The 13,450-nt window shown below is 39.7% G+C and overlaps 1 long non-coding RNA gene across 1 annotated transcript; it reads left to right on the top strand.

The window, feature by feature from the left end:
* Window positions 1–150: 150 nt before the first annotated feature.
* Window positions 151–4,826, top strand: LOC120433738. The gene is made up of 5 exons (XR_005608729.1): window positions 151–206; window positions 313–428; window positions 2,931–2,995; window positions 3,281–3,364; window positions 4,523–4,826. It is a non-coding gene; the product is annotated as an uncharacterized LOC120433738 (long non-coding RNA).
* Window positions 4,827–13,450: the final 8,624 nt, after the last annotated feature.

Raw genomic sequence — 13,450 nt, 5'->3', positions numbered from 1 at the left:
TCAGGTGCTATAATCTCACTCAGTACAAGATTACCAGAGAGGAAGACAGTCAACATTTTTGTTTTTCCATTTCACTCCAATTGCACCATCTACATGTCCTTACTAGCAAAGTCCAACCAGATGTTTCCTGGGAAATGTTAAAGTCAATGCGGTTTCTGTGATTTGGCTCCCTCACTTGCTGCGTGTCAGTTAGCACTGAGTTAAAGGTAAGACTAATGAGCCAAACGTGCTCTTTTCCCCCCCTCAGTAGCTCAACCATTTTACCTGCACACAGCACAGCTTGTTTTATTTTCATTGTGTGTGTGTCATCAGGGCAGAAAGCAGCCCTTCTGACATCTACTGGGGAATTACTCAAAGGATGTTATACGGCATGCCTGCACTTCTGTCATGTAGATAGCCTTTTTCCACGCACAGCCAAAAAACTACAGGTATGTAGCTAAAGTGGACACAGTCAGTGTGACACATTCCATTGGTCTACAACATCAGCTTTGAGCTGAATATGTTGAACGTTTTTGACAATGAAACCGAAGGACATCCCATGCTCATGAACTGCAAACAATACTCTCGCTTTAACCTCCTAGGACCTGGCATCCACATATGTGGACATCACATTTTGGGACGTCTAGACCTTATACTGCCACTGTTCTATCAAAATTTGAAACGAATGTCCTCATATGTGGACCTCATTTTTCTCAAAAACAAAAATTAGGTTAAAAAAAATCTAGTAATTCTTTGTTTTTAAATTCTTGGTCCCAATCAACCCAAATTGCAAAGAAAAATTAAAAATGCAAGAGTTCGTGTCTTAGGAGGTTAAAGTGTATCCTGCTTTTTTCTATGCATTTTAATGGGAACCATATTTTAAACAATTACCACCATGTTGGTGAGGGGAAAAAAAGGATTGTCTGAGTACAGACTTCAACTGTACTTCTTTAGGAATTTGAGGGGTCGCCCCCTGCTGACTGTAAAAAAACAAAAAAACAAAAAACACAGCTTTAAGAGTCTTAAACCTGGCTTCACTTTTTTTTAAAGCTATCTCTTATGTACACAAACCTTTGAGTCCTACTTGTGATTACTGTGTATTGGACAGCATGAGTAAGGACCACCCTTGTATTTTGTGTCTCCTCCCACAAATTCATATGAAAAGGGGCAAACCGCATGCACAGGTTCATAAAAGAGCTATTCCTTCAGTCAGAAGTCAGACCCTTCAAACAGAAGGGACACAGGTTAGGGAGGAGGTAAAGTCATCTTGCTGTCTTACAGACTCCAGAACTCCACCCAAACTCCACTTGAAGTCTAGTTGAACATTTTGAACATCACCATTTCTGATTTTTAAAGACATGACGAGCAAGCGGTAGAACTGATTCACTATAATGTACCTTCACTGAGTGATCAATTGAACAAATTACAATATATATAATATGTTAATCAGTTTATCTGAATGTATAAAGGTGTCCACTCCCCCCCATTATTACTTTCGCTGGGAAGAGATGGGAAGTGAAGCAAATGTTAGGATACTGAAAAGCACCGAAATATAGTCACCTTCCTTTTTCCACCCCCAGCAGATGGTGCTGAGGGTGTAACATACAGGTGGTTTTTAGAGCTTTTTTCCACAGAAAATATCCACCCCGTGCTTGGAAATGAGGCTGTTGTGAGTAGCAAATAACAGGGCTGTAAAAACTAATGCAGTTGGCTGAAAGCCAGCGAAATATCCTGTAGGACTACAAAGAATTACAGATTCAGGTGAAAATGATGTGTTATATGATTCCTTTTCACAAAGAATACTGATTTAAGCTGCGGATTGCATAATCTAAAAACGCAGTATTAAAGTAAACTTGAGCATTTGCAGTTTAAACAGGACAAGTCCTCTCCTATTGAAAGTAAAACTATCAGTGCAATTGTAGCACCACACCGGTCAGTGCCAGGTATTCACAGACAAGACTGGGACGCCATGCCAGGTGACCGCTGGACACTGGATTCATAATCAGTCCCAGATCTTCATGCGCAGCCACTGTTTGATAAAATTAAGGTTGAACAGAGTCCTGGGTTTTGCTTCGGGCCTATTTGGTGCTCTCTGGAGTAATCAAATAATAATCTGCTCCACAGATCTGCTGCCGAGCCTGCTTCTCCAAACCCACAGAGAGCATTGCAGATTATTTCATAAACCTTCACTTGAGATGATGTAGGTGTGTGTGTGTGTTGCTTCTAGAGATTTATGTGCAGAATATTAATACAGACACATTTTGTTGGATTTTTATGCTTTCTTTTTCTCAAACTAATTCTAAATTCTGCATTCTCATGAGCCTCGTGTGTATAGTTTTCTATCAGTAGCCTCCTTTTCAATTCTCTCCTTTGAATTTATCCATGGCTAAAGGAAATAACTGACTCTGGAAAATGTGACCACCTTCTGTGATATTCCATTTGTCTCAGCTAAATGACTCTTTGAGAGATGGATCTTTCAGGAGCCCAATTAAAATATCTCTCAGCGCCGCTACATCAGGTTGTTCCGCTTAAACGTAAAATTAGACGTCCCGACATTGTTCAGCCATTGCCCATTCATTCAGAGTTGCTAAGCAGCACATACACACAGAATATCATCGTATTGAGGAGTGGTCGTAAGAAAACATTTCCATTTCAGGAACAGTTTACAGAGCAAGCAGAGTACACAGCAGGTAGACACAGTTTAGTTAACGCTGTGCATCTTTTAAAGACGGCGCACGTGCTGTTTGGATAGCGTCTCTCATGAAACGGAGTGGAAAATGTTTTCACAGATAAACCCAGGAGAAGAATGATGATGAGAGAGGTGGGAGGGTTCGGGAGACAGAAGTTGACAAAACACTTTTTCCACACATTTGTTATGTACATAACCAACAGTCTTATATTTTTTTAAGGTTCTGTGACTAACTTGTATTTGTGTTAACTTGCTTTGAAAGCTGTATGGGAGGGAATGTGATGATTTACAGACACAGACAATGAAAAGGATATCATCACCCAAATGGTAAGTGCTGTAGGCAAAATATTGTACCATACAATGCACATTAAAGACCCATTTAGCAGTTTGCTATACTGTTATCACTTAACATTTACTTTTAAACAAATGTGACTCTTATTTTATTGGATAAATTCAAAGATTTATAATAGTAATCGAACCCTACAAGGCACACTGTAGAGTCCCCATTTACACTTACTGACACACATATTCATCCACAATTTATTCTGTGTTGTTTTTCGCCTGTCACATGTACATCTGATGGCTCCAATGGGGGCAATATCTTCCCTACAGACACGCCAACATACACGGATCAAACCACTGACCCTCCAGTTAGGTCACTCAGTAGATGATCTGCTCCTGAGCCACAGCCACATAGTAAGTGTTGTTATAAACTCATCAATCATTGTTACATCCATTCAGTGTGTGTTAATGCAAATATCTAATGAGCCAGTCAGATGGGAGCGACTGAATAGATTTAGGCATGTAGATGTGTTTAAGACCACCTGCTGAAGTTCAAACTGAGCAATGGCAAAGAAAGGTGATTTAAGTGACTTTAAATGTGGCCAGATGGAACGGTCAGAGTATTTCAGAAACTGTTGATCTGCTGGTAATTTCAAACACAACCACATTTAACATTTTCAGAGAGCGCTCTGAAAAAAAGAAAATACCACTGAGAGATATTTCTCTGGGTGAAATGACTTGTTGATGCCAGAAAAGTCATTTCACCCAGAAATCAAAAGAGATAGGAAGCATCTCGCAAAAAAACAGCAGCACTACCATCTTCTGATGGCTGCTTCCAGGATAATGCACCAAAGCTCAAACTGGTTGCTTGAACATGACAATGAGTTCACTGAACTCAAGTCATCTTCATTGTAACGAGTCCAACAGAGAACCTTTGGGATGTCGTGAAGTCGTGGAAAGTGTGGATTCAAATCATGGATGTGCAGCTTTAAGATATTTACTCAGATGTGCTTTAAAATTAATTAGAAAATATCAGTACTAAAATGTACCTGGACAGAGTGGCTGGTAATTTTAAACAAAAAATATTTGATATACCAGCTGTTTAGTGAAAGCTAGTACTTTTGCCACCATGCAGCACGCACCATCGTTGAGAAAGAAATTGCAAGACCCTTGTAATGCAAGTGGGGTGTGGTTGTCCCTCTTCATATTGTAATTCAGGCCATAAAATTGGAAATGTTCTCATCAGGGTTTCAGAGTAATTCCCTGCATTGTTTGCAATGAAGGTTCTGTTACATTACCTCAGAGGGGCTTCAAAGTAAAAGCTATCCCACACTTTGTGGCTTTAATCAAAAGCCAAACTATTTTATTACCAATCTTAGTATTAATATGAAGCTCAAATGTGTTTTACATACAAGCCGGTGATGACGTAGTGACATTGGGCTTTCTGTAACCTAGACACCAAAATATTTCAGTTTGATATTTCATATCTTATCTCTCGACTTACATGATCTATTTGACAGGCCAGTAGCATTTCTTTCAACCTCTGGTCCAACAGTGAATGCTTTGTTCCAGGATAGATGGCCCTGACAGACATTACTTCATACACCCAGACCAGCTAAGTTGAAGCGTGTTACACAAGGAGCGACACTGACGTCACGCTGGAGCTGCACTGCAGGCCTGGAAGCCCTAACTAGCATCCTTGGGTCAATCAAAGAAGAGGAAATATCTTCCTCATGTCATAGGCGAGAAATTTCCCGTGCCCCGTCTCCGAGAGGTGCAACACACGCTCCACACATGACAGTGTGTTAAGCCACCATTACATCATGTGTCACCGCAATAGGCATTCATACACTTTTGCTCCAGTACTGACAATAAAATCCTACAATCCTCCTTTTTCAATTATTCTAGCAAAGTTAAACATGTTAACATCATTTTTAATGATCTTTTTATGTGCTGCAAATTTTCATCAGCCAAAACCCTAATGTGTCGGGCCTTTTTGTGCTGCCAAAACGTCTCTGAGTTCTTCAGGTCATGGACCAGACCCAAGATCTCTGGGGGTGTCGCATGGTGTCGAGCACTGGGATGCTGGCAGTTGATCCTTTGGATTTAGTGGACTCTGTTTCGGGGCATTGTTATATTCCCCAGGCAGTCCTGGGAGAAGAAGGGAGAGACTGGGGTAAGTTGCTCCATGGGGCAAGATTAGCCATGCCTGCTAGCTGCCTCCTTCCAAGAGAAAGATGGTCACTGGCGCCACCTATGCCTTACCCTTGATCAGACTTAGAGGATTCTCTCATGAGCAACCAGAGTAGAATCCTCCAGGAGCAGGTAAAGGATTTGCCATACAGCTGAACTCTCCATAGCATCTAGTAGCCTGATAACAACAGTCTACTCAGGTAGTATCTAAATGAATTCTGCCAAAAATTAGGTCATGAAAAGTTGTTCTCAAAATATCAGATGATGACCACCATTCCACCCCTTCATTCCAAAAGTATTATTGACAAAATTACTACAATTTATTCTCATTATTGACACAATACTTATATTTCACTTTAAATATGATTGTTATATATGCAATACAATTTTCTGTTTAACTTTTGTACCACATTTATTGAATCCCACTAATCATGCATTTAACAATTTTTTGATTTATGGGGGTTTCTAGAGTCTAGAGCACCATGCAGCACAGAAGACCGAGTTCTGAGAGCAAAAGCAGCACAAAATTAGCTGCCACTGTCATTGTGATATTGTTGGTTATATGATACAACCAATATCTTTGTAAATGGACTGGTATTTATGAAGCATTTTTCACCATTACTAGGCACTCAAAGCCCAAAGCAAGGTACTTCATGCTGTTAATACCTTTTTTATTGATCGCTCGCTAATGGAAGCAGTGGATGCATATTGAATTTCACAATCTTACTCAATTAACTTTTATTTGTATACAAACAACCAAAATGACAGTAGCCTCAAGACCTTTTGACACGCAGGCTGCAGGATCCAGGGATCAAAGCTAACAGCCATCCTTGTATTTGGGAGAGAAGTAGCTATGTTTAAGACAGTCTGAGGAGCTTGGAAAGAAAAGCGTCTGGACTTCTTTAAGTTGCTTGAAGATGCTTCACCTCTCATCCGAGAAGCTTATTAGGTTCTAAGGTCAGATGGTGGAGAGTCCCAGATTTGATTTTAAAACAGGCCTCCAGTAAATGCTCTATATAAGTGAAGCCAAGTTTTTGGTTGCAACTGTGAAGATGTATGTCTTGCCAGTGCAGGGTTCTCATACTTCTTTTCCATTTAATCATTGCATGGTGTGCAGCCAGTTCTGTCTTGCTGCCTTTTGAGAACCAGCTTACATTTCGACAGGTTTGAGCTCTGAACACGTTACGTAGCATTATGCTGGAAAAGTTGGGGTAATTTTATGGGAAGAAAATAAAACAGAGACAGTGCAGGGATTAAGTTCACCTACTTTGAAGATGCCAAGGAGAGGAAAGTCTGAAGAGTTTAGAACACTTAGTGATATATAAAGCAGCGTTACTGTTTTACTGAAGCGTTTAGCATTGTGGCCTTCATCAGGGTCTTCATAAAAACATAATGTAGGCAGCATTTTGAAATAGGAGAGGTAAACTATAAGTTTGGCTGGTTGCTCTACATTGCTTAGAGCTGCCTTTAGATCCCCAGAGTTAAAACTAACAGATCTCAAGCATAAAGCTTGGGGTGTGTTGGAGTTGCAAATAACAAATTTCCTCTGATTGTGAGTCTCTCTCAGTTTGTGTGTGCTGACTTTGCACTGTAGCCCACCCCTTAATTCCCACCCCACCCCGTCTTCCACTGCTGTGAAGCTGGATAAGAATATGATTTCACACAAAGCATAAACACTTACGTTAAATATGTGTCTGTGGTGCCTGTGCGCTGGCTTCTTGACTCTTAGAGTTTTGCTAAAGTCTCTCTAGAGGGGCTCTGACTGGAACACGCCTTTGGGTAGCATGGGAACAGGCAGGCTTGGTCTGGGAAAGGGAGCAGGCTGTTCATTTCTGTTGCACAATCCAATTAGCTCAGAGTTCCACCGATAAGAAACCACACCAGATCACTACAGAAGCTTTGTGTGAGAAGTCGTGCATCTAATAGCTGGCTGGTAAACAATCAGCAGCATCTTCAACAGGTTTTGCTTTCACCAGGGATCTACGACGGCTGGATAAGAACAGAGGTACGTGACTGTAGAACTTTTTATCTGTATCAGTTTTGGGTTTCGTAAAATGATTTACAAGTGCTGGCTGGATGGATTGCTGCATAGGTTGTAAAACCAGCTGCAATATAAAAATTTGTGAATTTACATCACTGACAGTATATGTGGTTTTATAGAGGGACAAACATCGCATGTGCACATAAGAGAGGAAAATACAAAGAGAAGAAAATGCTTTTCAACATTCCATGGCAACATCTGTTTTCACTTTTTCCTCCCACGAGATAAATTCATTAGTTTGTGGGAATGTCCAGGAAGCAGATGGACATCATGTCTTTATACACATCCTTTTTCTTTCCTTTTTTTTAAAAGTGTATGCTCGTGATTGAAGTGAAAGTTGAAACCTTAAATGTTAAATGTATGTCTACCTTTTAAATGCAGACTAACAAAATAGGAAAGGGTCTCTTTTCTTTCTCTTTATTGTTGTGCATCATAACTAGAAAATACAAGAAATGTCAAATGTGGAAACCATTATGTGCATTTCAAGGAATTAACACTCCAGTGAGGGAAGGAAGCAGAGAAAACAAAACTGAATATTCAGCTGGAGAAAGTGTCATTTTGTAAAGCTCAACAAGACAAATTAACAGAATAAAAACAGAATGGAGAATTTAGGTTTGTACATAGGGAGCTGAGGAGTGATCTGACTATCCTTACTAGCAAAAACACACATGCACAGTAGGCACATTGTTACAAAATCCCCATTTGAAAACTATCTTGCATTACTAATGTAATATAGGGCTGCATGAAAAGTTATTTTAGCCTATCACTACTTTGTCAGCAGTCATTTCAACTGCATGAAGCAAATTGGTCCTAAAAAATAATCTTGTAAAAAACTTTGAAAAGGAAAACCCAGTCTGTTTGCACAGTTGCTGAATGGTGGGATTTATGGGACCGTGACCCCAAGGCCCTGACAGACAGCGGGGAGGAAAACAAAATGTGGGAGAGAGGAAATGGATCACTTATCAGAAGCAAACCACAACTAACAAGTGTAGATGACCCACCACCTAAAAAATGTCAAAACCACTGCAGTGTCAGGAACACTACCTGTCTTATGGCTGCTGTCAACAGCCCTTAAGCCACTGTGTGATCTTCAGAAGTTGCAAGTGAGCTACAGAGGAAGCGTGTAACCAAACACCCCTCCTGAGAACAACTTGGACTTCCTCAGGGGGCTCGATATGAGCCAGAGACAGCAAGACTGTTTGTTGGTCTGTGTAAAGGTGCCTGATAACGCGAAGGAGGTAAGGCGTAGTGGTCGGAGACTTTGCTGCAAAAAAAGTGAGAGGTGTCACAGTGGTGCAGATTGCTCCGTCAAGAAAGTTAAAAAACACCTGCACTCTGTGCACACTGAGGATGTAAACCAGTGGTTGTTTGATGTATTAATGAATTCTCATAACAATCTTTTAATAGATCATGCTGACTGCTTACCTGCTGCCAATCTTCTTCATCTGCGCAGGTAAGTGTGGCCTTCAGTGCAGTCAATCGCACAATCATTGCAGACCAAAAATGAGATCTTAAAAGGTATTTTTGGGTTAGAGGAATCTTTTTTTTTTTTTACGTTTTTATAGCTAAATGTATCAAGACAGACAAAACAGCAGTTATTCACCACAGGAAAGTGGGAGCGTTACCAGGGTTTTTTAAATGGGCCGGCAAAGGAGAACCTCGGGTGGGAGAGGGGGGCTGGGTTGGGGGTGGAGATGTCTCATGGGGACAAATAAAAGCATCTGGAAGTTCATTGAGTTATAATAATGTTAATATGCTCCACAAACATGCATTAAATGTAGTTGCTTGTAGCAATGTTGGAGTCACACTGAATTGCAAAGGGAGCTAATGAAGCTAATAATATATTTCAATTTTACTGCATGGTCTATCAACACATATTTGGCTACAGTTTGTAAAGTGAAGGAGTATAGGAGGCATAATTAAACCAGCAGCTTTCACTGCATGCAATAATTTTTATCATTATATTGCTATAGCAGTTGTACCTTTCGTTTTGTGTGATTTTCAACAAATTACACAACATATCAGAAAAGATTTTCAGCTTGAATATTTCATTCATTTCATCTGCATGCATATATTTGCATGATTCAGTGAAGACACAGAATTATTTTTCATATAAAAAAAGGGTGTAAATGAAGTTTCCTTTAAGGACACCACATGAACTATAAATATAATTTAAATAAATAAATATAAATATAGAGACCCTGAAAAGCTGAAGATGGAAGATTTTTACGTTTATGTTTTCAAATTGGGGAATTACAAGATATATCCAGGCCTGATACATCTTCTAATTCACAAGAACCCTTCATTACATTTAACTGAATCCAATTTATTACAATTATTACAATTAAGAATTAAGTCAGCAGTGCTGACTCTCGCTTATGCTGTGCAATGTCATTTTCTTCAGGAATCACTGCGGAAGCTGTTCCATGCAACGAGGACCTCTTTGACATCAATGTTGACAACTGCCTGTCGGACTTCAACAAAAGCATGGAGACAAGTGACTATCAGAACATGTGCCCGTGGCCTATGGTTAAAAGGTAAATGTTAGGCTCTTCTTTTTCTTTTGTTTATTTTTTAAATTTAGCTAATATAAAGTTGTTGTTTTTTCTGCGTGTTTATATAAGAGAGACAAATGAGTTTTATTTAACTGGACAAGAGGTTCCCATGAGTTTCCAAGACTTGAATGAGTGGTGTGTGATTAACCAAACATTAATGTATGAGTCTGTGCTGAGCTCAACATGAGTGAAAATACAGGAAGGCTGGATAAAGATCCAGCCTTCCTGTATTTTCACTCATTGAACTCTACAATGAAATACAGACACTTCTTTTTACTGCCTTTTCAGTAAAGACGTATAATAACCTTTAGTCATGGGAAATTCAGATGCTTTCTCGTCTCCTCATTACATTTGATGCCGGTTGAAGTTTTAATTACTCATATTTTAATGAAAACATGTGAGACCATTGCTCTTGGGCTCATATTTCCAGAGAGCAGTTGTTTCTGGAGACTTTAGTCTTTGCCGTGCTACCTGGAGTGGATGGCAGTGGACTTTAATTATGACTGTAATAATCCATATTTCACTGTCAGCATGATTTGGGAGATGAGGTAGTGTAGAGTTTAAATGGTGTGTTAGGGTGGAGTGTCCATCGTCACAAGGAGCCTTGCTTGTTGATCAGGCTTCTAGCTGTCAGGTTCAATTGAGCCTCGGTGGATGTTTTCCACACTAAAATTTTGCAGCGACATCTGGTTGCGAGATTTATGTTTGTTTAGAGAGGCTACGGTTGCTTCTCTGCCCCGAGGACGTGACAAATTAATACTTAAACTTGAAATGTAAGCTGCTGCCTAAACATTAGCGGGTGATTTCTCCATTTATAAAAATCTTGAAGACACTCAGGCTGTTGATGTTTTTGGCTTTGTGCGTCTATAAACAAGGCGCCTATAAGTGCAATGCAACTGTGTGACATGGATCTATGATTGTGCCAGGTGAACTGAGGCAAAAAGCATGGCTTCTATTCATCTGCTGTTTTTTGTTCATGCTACATCCTCCAGTCATATGTTCCCATTTTTTGAACCAGTGCACCTGTACATTTCACTGGCATCAGGATATTTTAATAGTGCATTTGCAAGAATATATTTATATTTATATTATTTGGTATCTTATGGCTGATTTTTCCCCTAATGATAAATGAAAATGTGATGATGACCCATTTAAAATGCATTAAGGGTGGGTGCCGAAAGAGGGTTGGTCTGTCCAAACACCTCATGATGCCAAATAAATAATTCATGCTTACTTGATCTTTTAATTTATTAATAAGTCTTTATTTAGTGATCCTCATGAAATGAAGGTCTGTTTGCAGACAGCTGGTTGTGTTGTGGTCCGTAGAACACACATAACAGCTCTGTTGCCTGGCAATACTGTTAGCTAAAGGGGAAACAGGAAGCTGAAATGTTAACGCCTCAGTCACCCAGGTGGAGAGACTGATCAGTGACCCTCTGACAACCACAATGTGTATTCCTCAACCAGTAGCGAGTGTTTGCTGCCAGTCGCTAGGTGAAAATGGTTGCAAAAATGCTACTGCACCAAAAACTTCACTCACTCACTTCACTCACTAGCAGATTGTTGCCATTGTCTGCCATTTGCATGGAAGACACAGACTTGTGTGCAAATACTTACCAACTACTGAGCAGCAGTGAACCTTTTTTATTAAAAGGTGGTGTGTTTTATGAAAGCTACAGGCAGCCGCAGCAATCTGCAATTGTGGAAAATAACTTTTTCCCTAGTGACCTGTGGTTTCCAAGGATTCACAGAGCAGTCTTTGGGACCATGGGACTAAGGCCCAAATCTTAAAGCTACATGTATGAATAATGCCGAATGTGCTGACGTGGAATCTGATTCTCAGCCTACAGATTCATGCTGTACATATTTCACACACCCTAAAAATGTTACAAGTGAAATTCTTGACTGCCTGAGTAATTTTGAGTCACCTTGACTTTTGCCTCGCTCTCTTTCTCTGCAGCAACTACATCAAATTGATGACATGTGTGGAAGACTGGGCTACGAAAACTTGGTGTAGGGGTTATGGATTTTTGGTAGATGAGATTTACTTGGAGGTCCACCAGACGTACTTTTCGCTCTGTGGATACATTCGTGACCCCCCACTCTTCACTCTCATCATGTTAATAGCACCGTGTATTATTGTCACACTTTTTCTGCCTCTTCTGTGTGCTCACATCGCCCCCAGGGGCACATAAATACCCAGCGAAGGAAAATTGGAATATTTTTCAGCCAGTGTTCTGACAGCGCTAACTGTGCTTGCTACCTCTGATGCAGAGATTCAGGAAATCCATCCTGGAAGAAGACACTTCAAGCTAATAAACAATCATTTTACATAAATCAGAAAATACATTTTCTATTCAATGCATTAGTAAAAACACCTGACTACTTAAGTTTGGTTGGATAAGTATCTTGGGCTGTTCACAAAGAACTTCATAATCCAAAAGTCTGCAACGGAGAGGACAACTGTACAACTGAGAGTCTTGGACCTAAATGTATTTATCTACGCAGACAAATTGCAGGGGAGCTTATAAACGGGTGTCGTACATCGAGCAACAATGACTGCAAATCCCCCAAACGTCATGTTTGGTGGAACATAGAGCTGGGCGATATAAGATTTTTTCATATCACGATATGTTTTTTTCATTTCAGGCGATAACGATATATATCACGATATAAGCCAAATAACTATATTTGTAAGATTTAAATGTGCCGTTGCTCACAAGTAAAATGTGAAATAATTAGCAGCTTGTTTTAATTAAAATATTTATTTTCCATAATAAGTTCAACAGGGCAGATGTACTTAAGGAACATGAGACTTCAGTTTCAGATAAATAAAGGCAAATATTGCAAACTACACAAAAGGCAGCCGCTAAAGCGTTTAAGTTTCAAAATAGAACAAACAAAACAGACTACTAAATTGTCAATTCCACTTAGAAACAAAATATTAATTCTAAAAATAAATCTTAGTTTGTTTTACAGAAGAACAGACAAAATTGACTAACTTTTGTCAATATCAAATAAACTGAGAACTAAAAGGAAATTCTCAATCTCTCCTTGTTGTATAGCTTAGCTTTTCAAACAGTTTTAACAGTTACTTTAGTCTGACAAAAGCCGAATGACGAATTAGCGCTTTCAGTCAGAGATTGAGCATGCAACGCTTTATTGTATTTCCAGACTTGCTTTCGGCACAATTTACAGTGCGCGCTACTCTGTTTTTTGTCAGACTTGAAATAGCTGAAATACCTTCACACTACGGAACTTCTGTGGCCCTTCCGTTCGACAAGCTCTCCGGCATTGGAACCATCATCTGTTTTTCTTGGTAACCTTCGCTCACGCTCTCGGTTGATTTTCTCTAGTCGGCAAACTCCTTTCCTTCATTACCCGGGCTGCACGGCTGCAAAAACAAATACACATGTGCGCCTTGGCGCTTGTGCTGTACGTAACAAGTCACGTGACGTGAAGCTGCGGCTGTGATTGGTTCGGCTCTGCGCTACTTAATTTGGATTGGCTGTTCTTTTTTTTTTTTTTTTTTAAGAGGACAAGAGAGATGAGGCCTATCGCAATAGTTTAATTTTTCTATCGAGAAAAAGTTATTTCGCAATACATATCATTATCGTTTTATTGCCCAGCTCTAGTGGAACAAAGCAAAAATCTCACTTGTTTTAAATTTTCCCGTCCCCTTCAGGATCTCTGTGCACCTCTGCACTAATT

This window comes from Oreochromis aureus, linkage group 16, assembly GCF_013358895.1.
Source record: "Oreochromis aureus strain Israel breed Guangdong linkage group 16, ZZ_aureus, whole genome shotgun sequence".
NCBI lineage: Eukaryota > Metazoa > Chordata > Actinopteri > Cichliformes > Cichlidae > Oreochromis > Oreochromis aureus.
This window is presented reverse-complemented; position numbering and strand designations above follow the sequence as displayed.